Source organism: Diabrotica virgifera, chromosome 1 (genome assembly GCF_917563875.1).
Source record: "Diabrotica virgifera virgifera chromosome 1, PGI_DIABVI_V3a".
Lineage (NCBI taxonomy): Eukaryota > Metazoa > Arthropoda > Insecta > Coleoptera > Chrysomelidae > Diabrotica > Diabrotica virgifera.
Genome location: NC_065443.1, coordinates 34,794,755 through 34,808,991, shown reverse-complemented (window position 1 = coordinate 34,808,991; position 14,237 = coordinate 34,794,755). Strand labels below are relative to the sequence as shown.

The following is a 14,237-nucleotide window of genomic DNA, read 5'->3' as shown; positions in this document are numbered from 1 at the left end:
ACCTTCAAAAGAACATGACAATATGGACAGAAGAATTAAAACCATACAACTTAAGAGTAAACACCGTGAAAACTAAAGTGATGGTAGTAACTAAAACGACACAAAAATAAGCATTAGCATTGAAGGAAATATAATTGAACAGATAGAAGTATTCAAGTACTTAGGGATAAGTTTGAATAACAAAGGGACACAAGAAGACGAGATTAAACTCAGCAACTAGATTATATCATGCACTATACAAAAACTTCTTGAACAGAAAAGAAATAACAGCAAAAACTAAATGATCGTATAGCAAACAGTGTACCAACCTGTATTAACCTACGGGGCAGAAAACTGGGTATTTGACGAAAGACAAACAAAGCGACTGCGAGCAAGTGAAATAAAACACTTAAGGAAAGTGCTGGGTGTTAGAAGAACAGACAGAATAAGAAAGGAAGACATTAGACAAGAACTAGGAACGAAATCACTAAAGGTAAAAGTAGAAGAAAAGAAACTGAAATGGTGGGGACACATGATCAGAATGAAAGAAACTAGACAGGTGAAGAAGATATGGGAGGCGAGAAGAATAGGGAAAAATCGTAGAGGACGATCAAGAAAAATATGGAACAAAAGCATAAATGAGATTCTCGAAGAAAGAGGGAAGACATGGAGTGAGGCGAAGGAACTAGCTGGAAATAGAAAATAGGGGCGTAAATTTGTAGACAAAATTTAAGAAAGCCTCGACACCTACGCGTATAAGCGGTTTTTGATTATGTATGTATGTATGTATGTATGTATGTATGTATGTATGTATGTTATGAAAAGTTGTTTAGAATTATGAATTATATTATAATATGTCTTTACATCCATCTACTTGAAAAATGTTTTAAATTTTCTCTTATGGATAACCAACATTATTTTCTGTATGTATACACCGTTCTTAGGCGTCAACGCCATTCGGTAGGGATCTATGGGGGAGTTTCACCGAGCCGCAAGCCCTTATCCCTTGCCGTACTGCTCCCTCATAGGTCGATCAGATGCCCGCATATTCCAGTGTAAGCGCCAGATTCACATTAAAATTTTATACTGAAGCGTTAGCCTTTTTTATTTTTCGGATGGCCTGGGATGGGCTTGAACGCACATATCTCACGGCGAGGTGAAGTGTGGGTCAGCCGCTAGTCGCACTGAGCTATCCGATCGACCATTTATTTTCTGTTATTTCAATTATGATAACTCTTTTATTATTAATTTTACGAAAAAAGTTATTCTTTATAAAAAGTTCTTCATAGTCTAAAACCTAAAATCCAAACATTTTATATCAGGATTTGTCAATTTTACACGAGGTACCTATGTCAAAAAAGATGAATTTCGGTCAAGAGTAAAGTACCTTTATAGTTCACAAAATTTCAATTATAAGGATGTAATTAGTAGTAATTACATATTGGAACATAATTTTTAATTCTAAACAAATTTTCATTATCACAATTTTTGATATTTTGAAAAATAAAGGTATTTTATTTACTCTTGAGCAAAATTTAATACTTTTTGACATACTGCGTATAAAATTGATAAAAGTTGATATAAAATTGTTGTATATCAGGTTTTGGAACATGAAGAACATTTTAGAAGAACAACTTTTTTGGCAAAATTAATAATAAAAGATTTATCATAATTGAAATAACTGAAAATAATGTTGGTTATCCATAATTTACGAAAAATTATTATTAGAATTTAGTTCTTAATTCCAAACAACTTCTCATAATAACAATTTTCAATATTATGAAAATAACGCTACTTTACTCTTGAGCGAAATTCATACGTTTTGACATACGTCGTGTAATATTCATAAAATTTGATATCTAATGGTTGAATCTTAGATTTTAGCCCATGTAGAACTTTTTTGAAGAATAACACTTTTTTCGTAAAATTACTAATAATAAAAAAGTTTTTCATATGGTTCCCACATACAGGGACATACTGTATATTATTTCGTATTGCTCGAATATGATCTGATGCTATTGATATATTTGCTCTTGTTGATTGATTTTCGTCTACTTTCCCGAAGTAATAAATAAAATGGTTCACACTGTCAAGCTTGCCTTCCTTTATCTCTCTTTTTAAAAGAACACGTACGTGTTTTTGTTTTGAATTTCGCGTATATTTGGAAATTTTGTAATTTAAGGTTCATTCTTTTTACAATTATAATTTCTATAAGATATCAAAAGTTATATGACTTTTTTCAAACCTTAAGGTTTCTTTCAAAAATGTATTATACAATAGTATGTCCCACTAAGTTGGAACATTATTTATAGGAAACTATTTTACTATTAATTAAAAAAAAATATTTTTTATAAAAAGTTCTGCATGGTCAAAAACAAGATAATATAATATAACAAGCAGTTATAATATTTATATTATCTCAATTTTATACGAGGTATGTCAAAAAATATGAATTTCGCTCAAGAGTAAAGTAGTTTTATAGTTCACAATATCAAACATTGTTAAAAAAAGTTGTTTGGAAGTAAAAGTTATGTTATAATGTGCAACTACATTCTTCTAATTGGAAAAATTGTAAAATTTGATCGTAGATACATAGCTAAGATCATTTTTTTTTATTATAATTATTATAACTCTATTAATTCTAAACTCTAATAATTTAATTTTACGAAAAAAAGTCATTCTTTCTAAAAAGCTCTGCATAGTCTAAAAACTAAGACGCAACCATAAGATCTCAAATTTTAACAATTTTATAATAGGTAGATAATATGCCAAAAAATATGAATTTCGCTCAAGATTAAAGTACCTTTATATTTCACAATATTTCAACTGAAACGATGCAATTGCATATTCCAACGTAGTTTTTAATTTCGAACAACTTTTTATATTAACAATTTTCAATATTGTGAACAATAGTGGCATTTTACTCTTGAGAGAATTTCATGTTTTTTGACAAACCTAGTATAAAGTTAATAAAATTTGAGTTTAACTTGAAGAATGTTATTGAATATTATAACAAAATTTTTATTTCAAAATAACTTTTTTTAATAATAAAGTTTGATATTGTTAAACATAAAGGTACTTCACTCTTGATCGAAATTCATATTGTTTAATGTATACGACTTCATGAGCATGCAGAACTTTTTATGAAAAATAATTTTTTTTCGAAAATTTAATACAAATTTTAAAAAATTTTCCACGTTGTTCCAACTTAGTGGGACATATTGAATACTTACGGCAGGTTTCACAAAGTAAAGTTAACTTGCGCTTAAGAGATAACCAGAGGTTACCCCGAAATATGCGTTTCACAAAATCAAGTTAACGGCGATGTTGTGGTTAACTGATAGAATTTTTAACCAGAATTTGGAGTGATGGTTAAGCTCTTAACCAGAGGTTATCCTAACCTAATTTCGTTTTATTGGCAGGACAGAATGTAGAGTGTATACACGTAAATTATTAATTACAGATATGAATTTATATGATGTACTTAAATGCGTTTAGCAATTCAGCGGCCAATAATTTTTCGATTTTTAAATGATTTGCTTCCTGGGGTAATTATTAATACACTACACATATTTATAGTCTCTTACCTGCTACATGTTTTTATATTAACAATTTAGTGTTAACGATTTTGGCGGAAGACCTTAACACAAATAGGTATTATTCTTAAACAAAACTTAAAATGTATAATGTGCATGTAATATACAGCGTTTTTTACTTTAGTTGGCCACGTATGAGAAGCATTTAATATTAATTTTACGAAAAAAAGATACTTTAAAAAAAGTTCTGCATACTAATTTATATGGTCCAAAATCTAAGATCCAATCATCATATATCAAATTTGATTAATCCCATAGGAGGTATGTTAAAATATATGAATTTTTAAAGCAAGATAGTAAAAATCAACATCAAAAATATGGCAAATGAAACCACAAGTATCGCAGTGAATATCCTAACCACACATATACACACATTTATTTTTCCTTAATCTGCAAAAAAAACTCCACAACTAAATATAAAATCCCTAAAAAATATATACAACAAATAGTCATAAATAAATATAACAATTTATTAAATTAATCCTAATTAAAATCAAAACTCATCTGACTAATCAGCTGATAACATAAGAAATAAAAACAAATCTTACGGTCAACTAACCATGATTAAATATGTGGTTGTGAAACAGCAACTGTCAGTTATAGCCAGAGAGGTAGTGTCAAATTTGACCGGAGCATTTTAGCATGGCTGGTTTCTTATTATTTAGGTAGGTGCTCCAAAGCTTATTAACAAATGATGTGTCAGCTGGCCCAAAACCGGGGATTTTAGTCAAGAAAAGGTAAAACATGAAAGTTGATGGACCAACGCTACAGCTTAAATGTCAAATATTTATATACGTTACTCAGAACATTTAATGTACTTGTTTACTTGGCGCCTACCTTTCACTCAGGAGATCGGGGTTCAAATCCTGGCGCGGAAAATTCTTTTTGTTTTTAAATTGACATTTTATTTTGAAAAATATTTATTTTTCTAATACCACGTTTTGATTATTTATACAAGACAATATAAAAAATCTGTATGTCTTTTATAGAATTATGCATAGAACTTATGAAATAGCATAATATATACATTTGTTCATAAATATTATGATTCACCTTAATAAGCAAAATTACTGTACATGAACCCCTGAAGCTTCCTGAGTTAGTACGACCAATCTAAGTGAAAAAGGGGGTTCGCCTCCCCACCCCACCCCCCTCCTGACATTTTTTTATCTTTTTAGACAAACTGTTTTTTGCATAATTTTATGTGATATAAAACCAAAAAATACATACAACCCTAATGTTTCACTTTTCTATCACCAATCCCCATTTTTAAGAGCAATCTAATTATTTCCCTGTTCTCTATAATATATAGAATTTTTGTCTGTATGTCCCTTATAGAATCGTAAGCTATGCATTTAATCATATAATGACCTCAGGCAAAGTTTTTGTACTTACATGAACCCAGGAAGGAGTTAATACGACCAACCTAAGTAATCATTATTTTGTGATGTCTGCGTAAATGAATTATTTACGCAGACACCACAAAACAATAAGTATGTATTGTTTATTAGAAAAAAGTAGACGCAATATTTTTGAGTATTTTTTGGCTTTCTGGTAATTTTTAGGTATTTAACTTTTAAACATTATTTGGTTCTAAGGCGGTACGAAGTTTGCCTGGTCAGCTAGGTAATACTAAAAAAATATTCTTGGACTAGTTTGGCAAAGACTAAAAAGTATAAATCATTAATTTATGAATTTTAGATTGTAAGAAAAAAGCGTCCACATGGAACAAGTGGAAGAAGGTCTGAAAACACTTGAGATTACCAATTGGAGGAACAAAGCAAGGAACAGAACAGAATGGCGGAAAATCTTAGAACAAGCCAGGAGCCAAAAAGGGTTGTCGAGCTACTGATGATGATGATGAAGAAAAAATCGTCAGCTGCATTATGTAGGTACATGGCAAAAAATGTTAGCTGGCCAAGTGAACGTGACAGAAAAATACGGAAATCCCGTATCATTTTTTCTTCATCATCATCATCAGTAGCTCGACAACCCTTTTTGGCTCCTGGCTTCCCACATAACAATGATGTTCGCATCATGTTCTAAGCATATACTACCAACATTCGTCGGAGTATATTCTTTTTAGTATATGTGTAGTACAAGCATAGCATCTACCTTAAAAAACATTCTAAATTTCTTGTTCTTTGCATATACTTCAGAGTATATTCTCGTACCGAATATACTAAGTATATTCGTGTACGTAGGATCTCGGAATATTCGTAAAAGTTTATTCTTAGAATATACCTTTATCGAATATTCTTAACACATACTTATAAGTACATTCTTAACACATACTTATAAGTAGATACTTTTAAAATATCTTAAAAATAATTTGTATGTATAGGAAGTATAATATTAGCCTTATAGATTATCAACTTCGTTATTTTTTAGAATACATAATTAATAAAATTTATGTATGTAGGTAGTATTGGACGAATTTCATTTCAAAATTGTTGTAGGGTAAAAAAGTTTAAACATTAATTGTATTAACGTTTACATAGATACTATTAAAAATTCGTTTTCATAATTGAAATGACTTTACCATTTCGAGTTTATCATGAATCATTAGTATTTTTACATCCTTGGAATTTGAATTTAGGTACATTCAATTCAATAGGCCATTTCGCAGAACCAAAACGTGCCAAACTGCACAACCAAAGCAACCAAAGGCTTTGGCGTTGCCAACCGTCGAGTAAGCTTTTTCCGTCAACTTACCTTAAAAATTCCCACTTTTATAAAAAAAAAACTTCCCTCCTGTTTACAAAATCTGAGAAGATATGTTGAATTATTTTCAAATATTTTGATTTTTTCTTAATATTTTACAATTTGGACTGGAAAAATAATTCCCTTTTGAGTTAACTTTTTCCCTTTATCACCTTTTATGTTGAAAATTCCCGCAAAAAGGGAAATTTCTCTCCGTTTGGCAACACCGATTTTGTTATTCCACAATACATTCATAACCCTCCCCCCCTCCCCCATCATATTCTGACCATTTCTATTCTTACCTGAATGGATCAGCAGGGATAGGAAAAAACCGTAAAATATGAAAAAGAAAACAGGCATTATTTCATTATTTGTATCATCTATGGATCTCGATCTATGCAGTGTTAATAAGGATGAAGGCTAATGATGTAGTAGTAGGACTAGGACTAAAGAACATACATAATCTGTTTATTTTGTTTGAGGTGCTTCAAAATACATATAATCTATTTTGATAACTCAATATTACTTAAATAGGTAAGTACATATAAGTATTATATAAATTTTAGTTACTTATTATGCATAGTTTAGTTTAGCTAAATATTATATAATGATTTATATAAATAACTAAAATTTATAAATATGTACTTACTTTTTAAGTAATATTGTAGAATGTAGGTACTAACTACATTCTCATTTGCAATTAAAATATGTAAATAGATATTTGGTAGAACCAGTAGAACCTAAGATGAGATTAGGTGATGCTGAAAACATACTTCTAAGCAATATAGCACTTGATAGCACTTTCTTAGAATATTTTTAAAAATATAATATTCTTCCCATACAAAGATGTGCGGTAGTACGTTCTTAGTATATAAATAGAAGGTTTATAGCACTTCCTTGGAATATTCTAAAAAGTACCTTCTTGGTATATACTAAAAGGATGTGCGGTAGTATGTTCTAAGTATACACATAGAAGGTTTATAGCACGTCCTTGGAATGTTCTAAAAAGAACATTCTTGGTATATACTGAAAAGAAGTGCGGTAGTACATTCTAAGTATATACATAGAACGTTTAAGTACTGTAATGTAGTATATACTCAGTATCTGCTCTGCACATTCGCAATGGTAATTACGCACATTCTCAGTATATACTTTTTCTGAAAAGTATGTTCTATGAATCTACTAAGAACATGAAATTGTTATGTGGGTTGTTCTAAGATTTTCCGCCATTCTGTTCTGTTCCTTGCTTTGTTCCTCCAATTGGTAATCTCAAGTGTTTTCAGACCTTCTTCCACTTGTTCCATGTGGACGCTTTTTTCTTACAATCTAAAATTCATAAATTAAGGATTTATACTTTTTAGTCTTTGCCAAACTAGTCCAAGAATATTTTTTTAGTATTACCTAGCTGACCAGGCAAACTTCGTACCGCCTTAGAACCAAATAATGTTTAAAAGTTAAATACCTAAAAATTACCAGAAAGCCAAAAAATACTCAAAAATATTGCGTCTACTTTTTTCTAATAAACAATACATACTTATTGTTTTGTGGTGTCTGCGTAAATAATTTATTTACGCAGACATCACAAAATAATGATTACTTAGGTTGGTCGTATTAACTCCTTCCTGGGTTCATGTAAGTACAAAAACTTTGCTTGAGGTCATTATATGATTAAATGCATAGTTTACGATTCTATAAGGGACATACAGACAAAAATTCATTTTTATATATTATAGATAACAGGGAAATAATTAGATTGCTATTAAAAATGGAGGTTGGTGATAGAAAAGTGAAAAATTAGGGTTGTACGTATTTTTTGGTTTTAAATCACATAAAATTATGCAAAAAACAGTTTGTCTAAAAAGATAAATAAATGTCAGGAGGGGGGTGGGGTGGGGAGGCCAACCCCCTTTTTCACTTAGATTGGTCGTACTAACTCAGGAAGCTTCAGGGGTTCATGTACAGTAATTTTGCTTATTAAGGTGAATCATATTATTTATGATCAAATGTATATATTATGCTATTTCATAAGTTCTATGCATAATAATTCTATAAAAGACATACAGATTTTTTTTATATTGTCTCGTATAAATAATAAAAACGTGGTATTATAAAAATAAATATTTTTCAAAATAAAATGTCAATTTAAAAAACAAAAAGAGTTTTCCGCGCCAGGATTTGAACCCCGATCTCCTGAGTGAAAGGTAGGCGCCAAGTAAGCAAGTCCATTAAATGTTCTGAGTAACGTATATAAATATTTGACATTTAAGCTGTAGCGTTGGTCCATCAACTTTCATGTTTTACCTTTTCTTGACTAAAATCCCCGGTTTTGGGCCAGCTGACACATCATTTGTTAATAAGCTTTGGAGCACCTACCTAAATAATAAGAAACCAGCCATGCTAAAATGCTCCGGTCAAATTTGACACTACCTCCCTGGCTATTAGACTGTGAGTGAAGGTTAGTTGACCGCTAGGGTTAACCACATGTGTAACTGGCCGTTAAAGGGTCAGCAGTTTCGGTAGTAGTTTGTTCCGTTTACCTATATGTTCTAGTTTTTATCCTAAGACACTCTGGACGTACCGCCTTTTATCTGATGTTTTGGTTAATAATATTTTGATACATGAATAATAATGCATTATCATTACTTAAGATAACGATTATGCGTTATAGTTACGTGCCCTATCATTTCTTGGAAGAAGAAAGAATAGGATTAGCTGACAGTGCTGACTTTTTTATAGATCCTATATCTCACTTAATGTGAGATAAATTGGCCTTCATAGACACTTCACTGAAACCATATACAGGGTGGGTCAAGGAAAAGAGTCCACCTCGATATTTGGCAGTAGTTATTAGATTTTAAGGAAATGCCGAAACAGGTCGATTTTTATTTTTAAATTACAATTTTTTTATATTATACGTTTCATACTAGTAAATGATTTTTGACGCATAAATTGTCGCAAAAAGAAGAATATATGTAATTTATTTAACTCAAAATACATTCTATTGCTGTCAGAAAATGGAAAAAAAAGTCTTTATTTGTCAAATAAACATTGCTTTTTGCTTAAATTAAATGCTCAAACTATTAAGAGGTAGGTGGGAGGCTGCTTGTGATTTATTTAAGTGAAAAGAAATGTTTATTTGTAAAATATACATTTTTTTTTCTATTTTATGACAGCAGTACAATGTATTTTGACTTAAATAAATTACATACATGCATCTTTTTGCGTCAATTAATTTAAATTAATTTTGCGTCAATAAAGTCAAAAAATATTTTTTGGACACCCTCTATAAACAATGATATTAATGTTTATATTACGGAATAGATAATTGAATATCCTTTGAAATGAGCTACCAGATCACCCTCATTTCCCATTTTAAAAAAAATCATCTATTACATGATCACGCTCTGAGGGATGACGTCACTAGTACGAAATATGTGCCAAAAAAACTACTGCCAAATATCGAGGTGGACTCTTTTCTTTGGCCCGGCCTGTACAAGAATAAAATATAGAAAAATTTGCCATTTTAAGAACAATATACTTAGAATACCAGTATACTTAGAATCAATAGTATTATAAATTTATTAAATATAACCAAAATTGGTTTACAAAAGAGCGTGTCTACTAATATGATTTACTATAAAGTTACGCAGATTACCTTTCCACGTTATACTTTTTGTTACATAATAATTTATTCTGTTCTTCGAAAAGGAAATGATTTGCATAAAATTGTATAATACTTCTAGTAATTTATTTAATATTCCAACTTTGTTACGGCTTATCTCAAAAGTTTATTATTTATGTACAAACATTAAGAAGATAATATAAACTACACAATTTTCCCTACAAATTCGGCCATACAGTACGCTCACATTAACTTTTCTGGCCTTTTTTTCGCCTGTGGTTGACCGTTCTCCATTTGTGTAACAAAACGGTTTGCTAAATAAACTTTGAACCCTTTTCGTTTATAACGAACATACGCCATGAACAATGTATTTATTTTGGATTAAGCAAATAACTACTTTATTATTCTCATCATATACAACATTCCGTCCGTTTAACTGCATATTTATTCATCCAACCACCGATTGATTGGTAGAATAAATGTTGTTTTAGGAATTGATCACAATTAGTTATAATTCTTTAAATCTTAATTTAGTCTAGGCTGTATCGTCGCCCCCGCCGGTAAATTATTCCGATTGGATTTTTTTGCACAAACTTACTCAAAAAGAGGTCTTTATAACAAATCCACAGAGTGAGAGACAGTACCGTGGTCGAAAAATTGTTTAAACAATTTTTATCTACTCTGTCTCATATTATGTATAAGTTTTTGGTATGTGCAAACTGTCATTATAGATAGCAGTGCGTAAAGGATTTAAAGTGTGCCTGAAGTAACAATGTACTTTAAATTGGGTTTACTTTTTCGCACACTTTCATAACGAGCGATCCACAATTATTGGGATCAAAGCTAGCCGTGCAAAAAATTACTTAGGCCTTGTTTTAATCTGAATTTATATCATTTGTTTATCAATTAATTTTGATTAACATTATAGAACATAAAAATTCAGTCAAAACCTTTAACACAGAACTTTAATCAAAAATAAAAAGAATTAACAAAACAATAATAAATAAAATAAAACAATATGCTGTATATTTATTTCCACCACCAACACCTCTACATAAACTGACTTTTTTTGTTAAGTTGACGTACACTGCAAAGGTGAGGTAAACTTGAAAGTAAATCTGAATTAAGAATAGACATGCACTGTATAGCTATTTCTGTCGTTATAGTCAAATATCCTTAACTCGCGTTGTCATTTTTTTTATAACACCTATACGATATTTGCATAGGTACTGCTATCTGGTCACAAATGACCAATTATCAGTTATTCTCTGACCTAACTTAATAAGAACAAATACTTAAATCTAGGGGCATACCCTATGTATTACTCTTATTATACCTATCAACTAATGCACTACAATTAACATGCAATAACATCACAGCACTATGCTCTGCTTTTTACACTAAACTGTTACAATGTCATGGTGATGACATTTAAGCAATAAATTACAACAAAGGTTTTGACAGTTTTGTGGCTTGAAAGAAGTTAGAATTTTTAAATGTCAAAGTTCTAAAAATTGTAGAATAGACATGAATTCCAGTGACGAAGAGTTACAGTTTTTTTATTTGTTTTTCGTAGAGTAGATAAAATATTGTATAAAACTGTGCGTGAAGTACTTTCTGCGAACTTACGCGATGTATAGCACTCGCTCGGCTGTCGCTCGTGCTCTAAATATCGCGTGCGTTCGCAAAAAGCATACTTCACGAACTGTTTCATAAATAACTATTTTTTAAACAAATTCACAAAAATAATTTTTCCTACTCTATCTCATTATGTATGTTTTTAGTTTGTGAAAACTGTCATTATAGATAGTAGTGCGTCAAGCGTTTAAAGTGTGCGTAAACTAACAATTTAGGGATTTATTTTTCGCACTGTTCTTTGACACACTTTCATATTATTAAATATCCTTAACTTTCGCGTTGTCATGGTGATGACATGTGAGCAATAAATTACAAAAAAAGTGTTGGCAGTTTTATGGTTTGAAAGAAGTTTGAATATTTAAATGTCAAAGTTCTAAAAATTGTAGAATATAAAAATGTATTCCAGTAACGAAGAGTAGTAGTTTTTTAATTGTTTATCGTAGATAAAATATTGTATGAAACTGTGCGTGAAGTACTTTTTGCGCACTTACGCGATACAAGATCCTGCAGAAATTTTTGTCGTTATTTTTTTACTTAGCTTTTTCTCACTCACCATTAACGGCCGCCTAATACGCGCTTAGTTCTAATTGTTGATACTGAAAAATATCCTTTTAGTAATACAATAATGACACAAATTTTTTCAGGATATTGTAGTGCGGTTTTAAACTTTGATTTGGTCTTTTCCTGACTTTCATAATAATAATTTTTCAAAATTTAACAAAAGAAGCTTGAATTTTTAAATGTCAAAGTTCTAAAAATTGTAGATTATAAATATATTCCAGTAACGAAGAGTTGTAGTTTCTTTATTTGTTTATCGTAGATAAAATATTGTATGAATCTATGCGTGAAGTACTTTTCGCGAACTTATGTGATACAAGATCCTGCAGAAATTTTTGTCGTTATTTTTTTACTAAGCTCTTTTGCATTCACTATTAACGCTCGCCTAATACGTGCTTAGTGCTCATTGTGGATACTTAAAAATATCCTTTTAGTAATATAATAATGACACAAATTTTTTCAGGATCTTGTAAATGGGTTTTAAGCTTTGATTTGGTCTTTTCCTGACTTTCATAATAACAATTTATCTGCTCTATCTCATATTACGTATAAGTTTTTAGTTTGTGAAAACCGTGATTATAGATAGCAGTGAGTGAAGGATTTAAAGTGTGCGTGAAGTAACAATGTATTTTAAATGGGATTTACTTTTTCGCACTGCTTTTTGGCACACTTTTATATAATCAAATATCCCTAACTTTCGCGATGTCATGGTGATGACATGTGAGCAATAAAGTACAACAAAAGTTTTGACAGTTTTGTGGTTTAAAAGAAGTTAGAATTTTTAAATGTCAAAGTTCTAAAAATTGTAAAATATAAATGAATTCCAGTGACGAAGAGTTACAGTCTTTTTATTTGTTTATCGTAGATAAAATATTGTATGAAACGGTGCGTTAAGTGCTTTTTGCGAACTTACGCGATGTATAGCACTCACGCCGCTGTCGCTTGTGCTCTAAACATCGCGTGCGTTCGCAAAAAGCATACTTCACGAACTGTTTCATAGATATCTATTATCTACTCTATGTCATATTATGTATAAGTTTTTAGTTTGTGAAAATTGTCATTATAGATATAGTCTAAGAGCTAGTGAACCATCCGACTAGCGGTCGTCCTGTAAGGCTAGAAATTTGTCTAGTGATAATTCATAGCACACCAAGGCTAAAAACCATGACCTGGCAGGCATCAGCCGTGCACGTGTATCTACCAGGCGAATCGAAAAGTGCATAGTTTAGGGGTAAAATAAACTTTCTCCTGTAAGGTTTAAATTTAAGTATGTGTTTGAGTAAGTCATTTAGAAGAAATGTGTACAGTCACAGGCGATTCTGAAGAGCATAAGACCTTCCAAGCCGAGGGGAAAGATTTAGGGTTTTTCCTAAAATTATTTTTTTTGCATAGAACAAATTTTTTTAGGTTTTTTGAATCATTCCAAACAGAAAAGGTCTTTAGTGATTTTTCTCTTAAGTTAATAGTTTTTGTTATATAAGCGATTGAAAATTTTGAAAATTGCGAAATCGGCCATTTTTAACCCTAATTCGGACATTTATCTAAAAATTTCAAAGTTGCCAAGGTAGGTAGATCTTCATGAAACATTGATTGATGAAATTCCAAAGAGTTTTTGGCAATACAATATCGGAAACCCCTTTGTTTTTTAATTGCTAATCAAGCGGGCGCGACACTGTAGTATAAGTGAGGACTTTTGAGTTGGCATAAATTCATTATCTCGAGAATGGGCAAATTTCAAGAGAAATCCTCAGACAAGGTGATTTTATTTTTAAAGTAGGACTTTTTGGCATATATATAATACTATTGACGTCATCCATCTGAGCGTGATGACGTAATCGATGATTTTTTAAATAAGAGTAGGGGTTGTGTGATAGCTCATTTGAAAGGTTATTTACTTCTCTATTCACTAATATAAACATTAACATAATTATTAATAGAGGGTGTACAAAAAATTTTTTTTATTAAATTAACTTCAAAGTTAATAATTTCATAATAATGCATAAAATAATAATCCGCATTGCCATGATCATTTCCAACCTTCGATAGATGGAACCTAAAGAAGAAGAAGAATGGTATGTTACTTTGATGTTTTACTGAAAATCGATACAGTATATATAAACATGACTTAAAGTAATGGTGTC

The 14,237-nt window shown here is 30.6% G+C and overlaps 1 protein-coding gene across 1 annotated transcript in view; it reads right to left on the bottom strand.

Moving 5' to 3' along the window:
* LOC126882878 (sex peptide receptor) overlaps positions 1 to 14,237 on the bottom strand; it is a 1,311,932-nt gene that overhangs the window by 842,098 nt on the left and 455,597 nt on the right. The gene's annotated exons all lie outside the window — the stretch shown is intronic.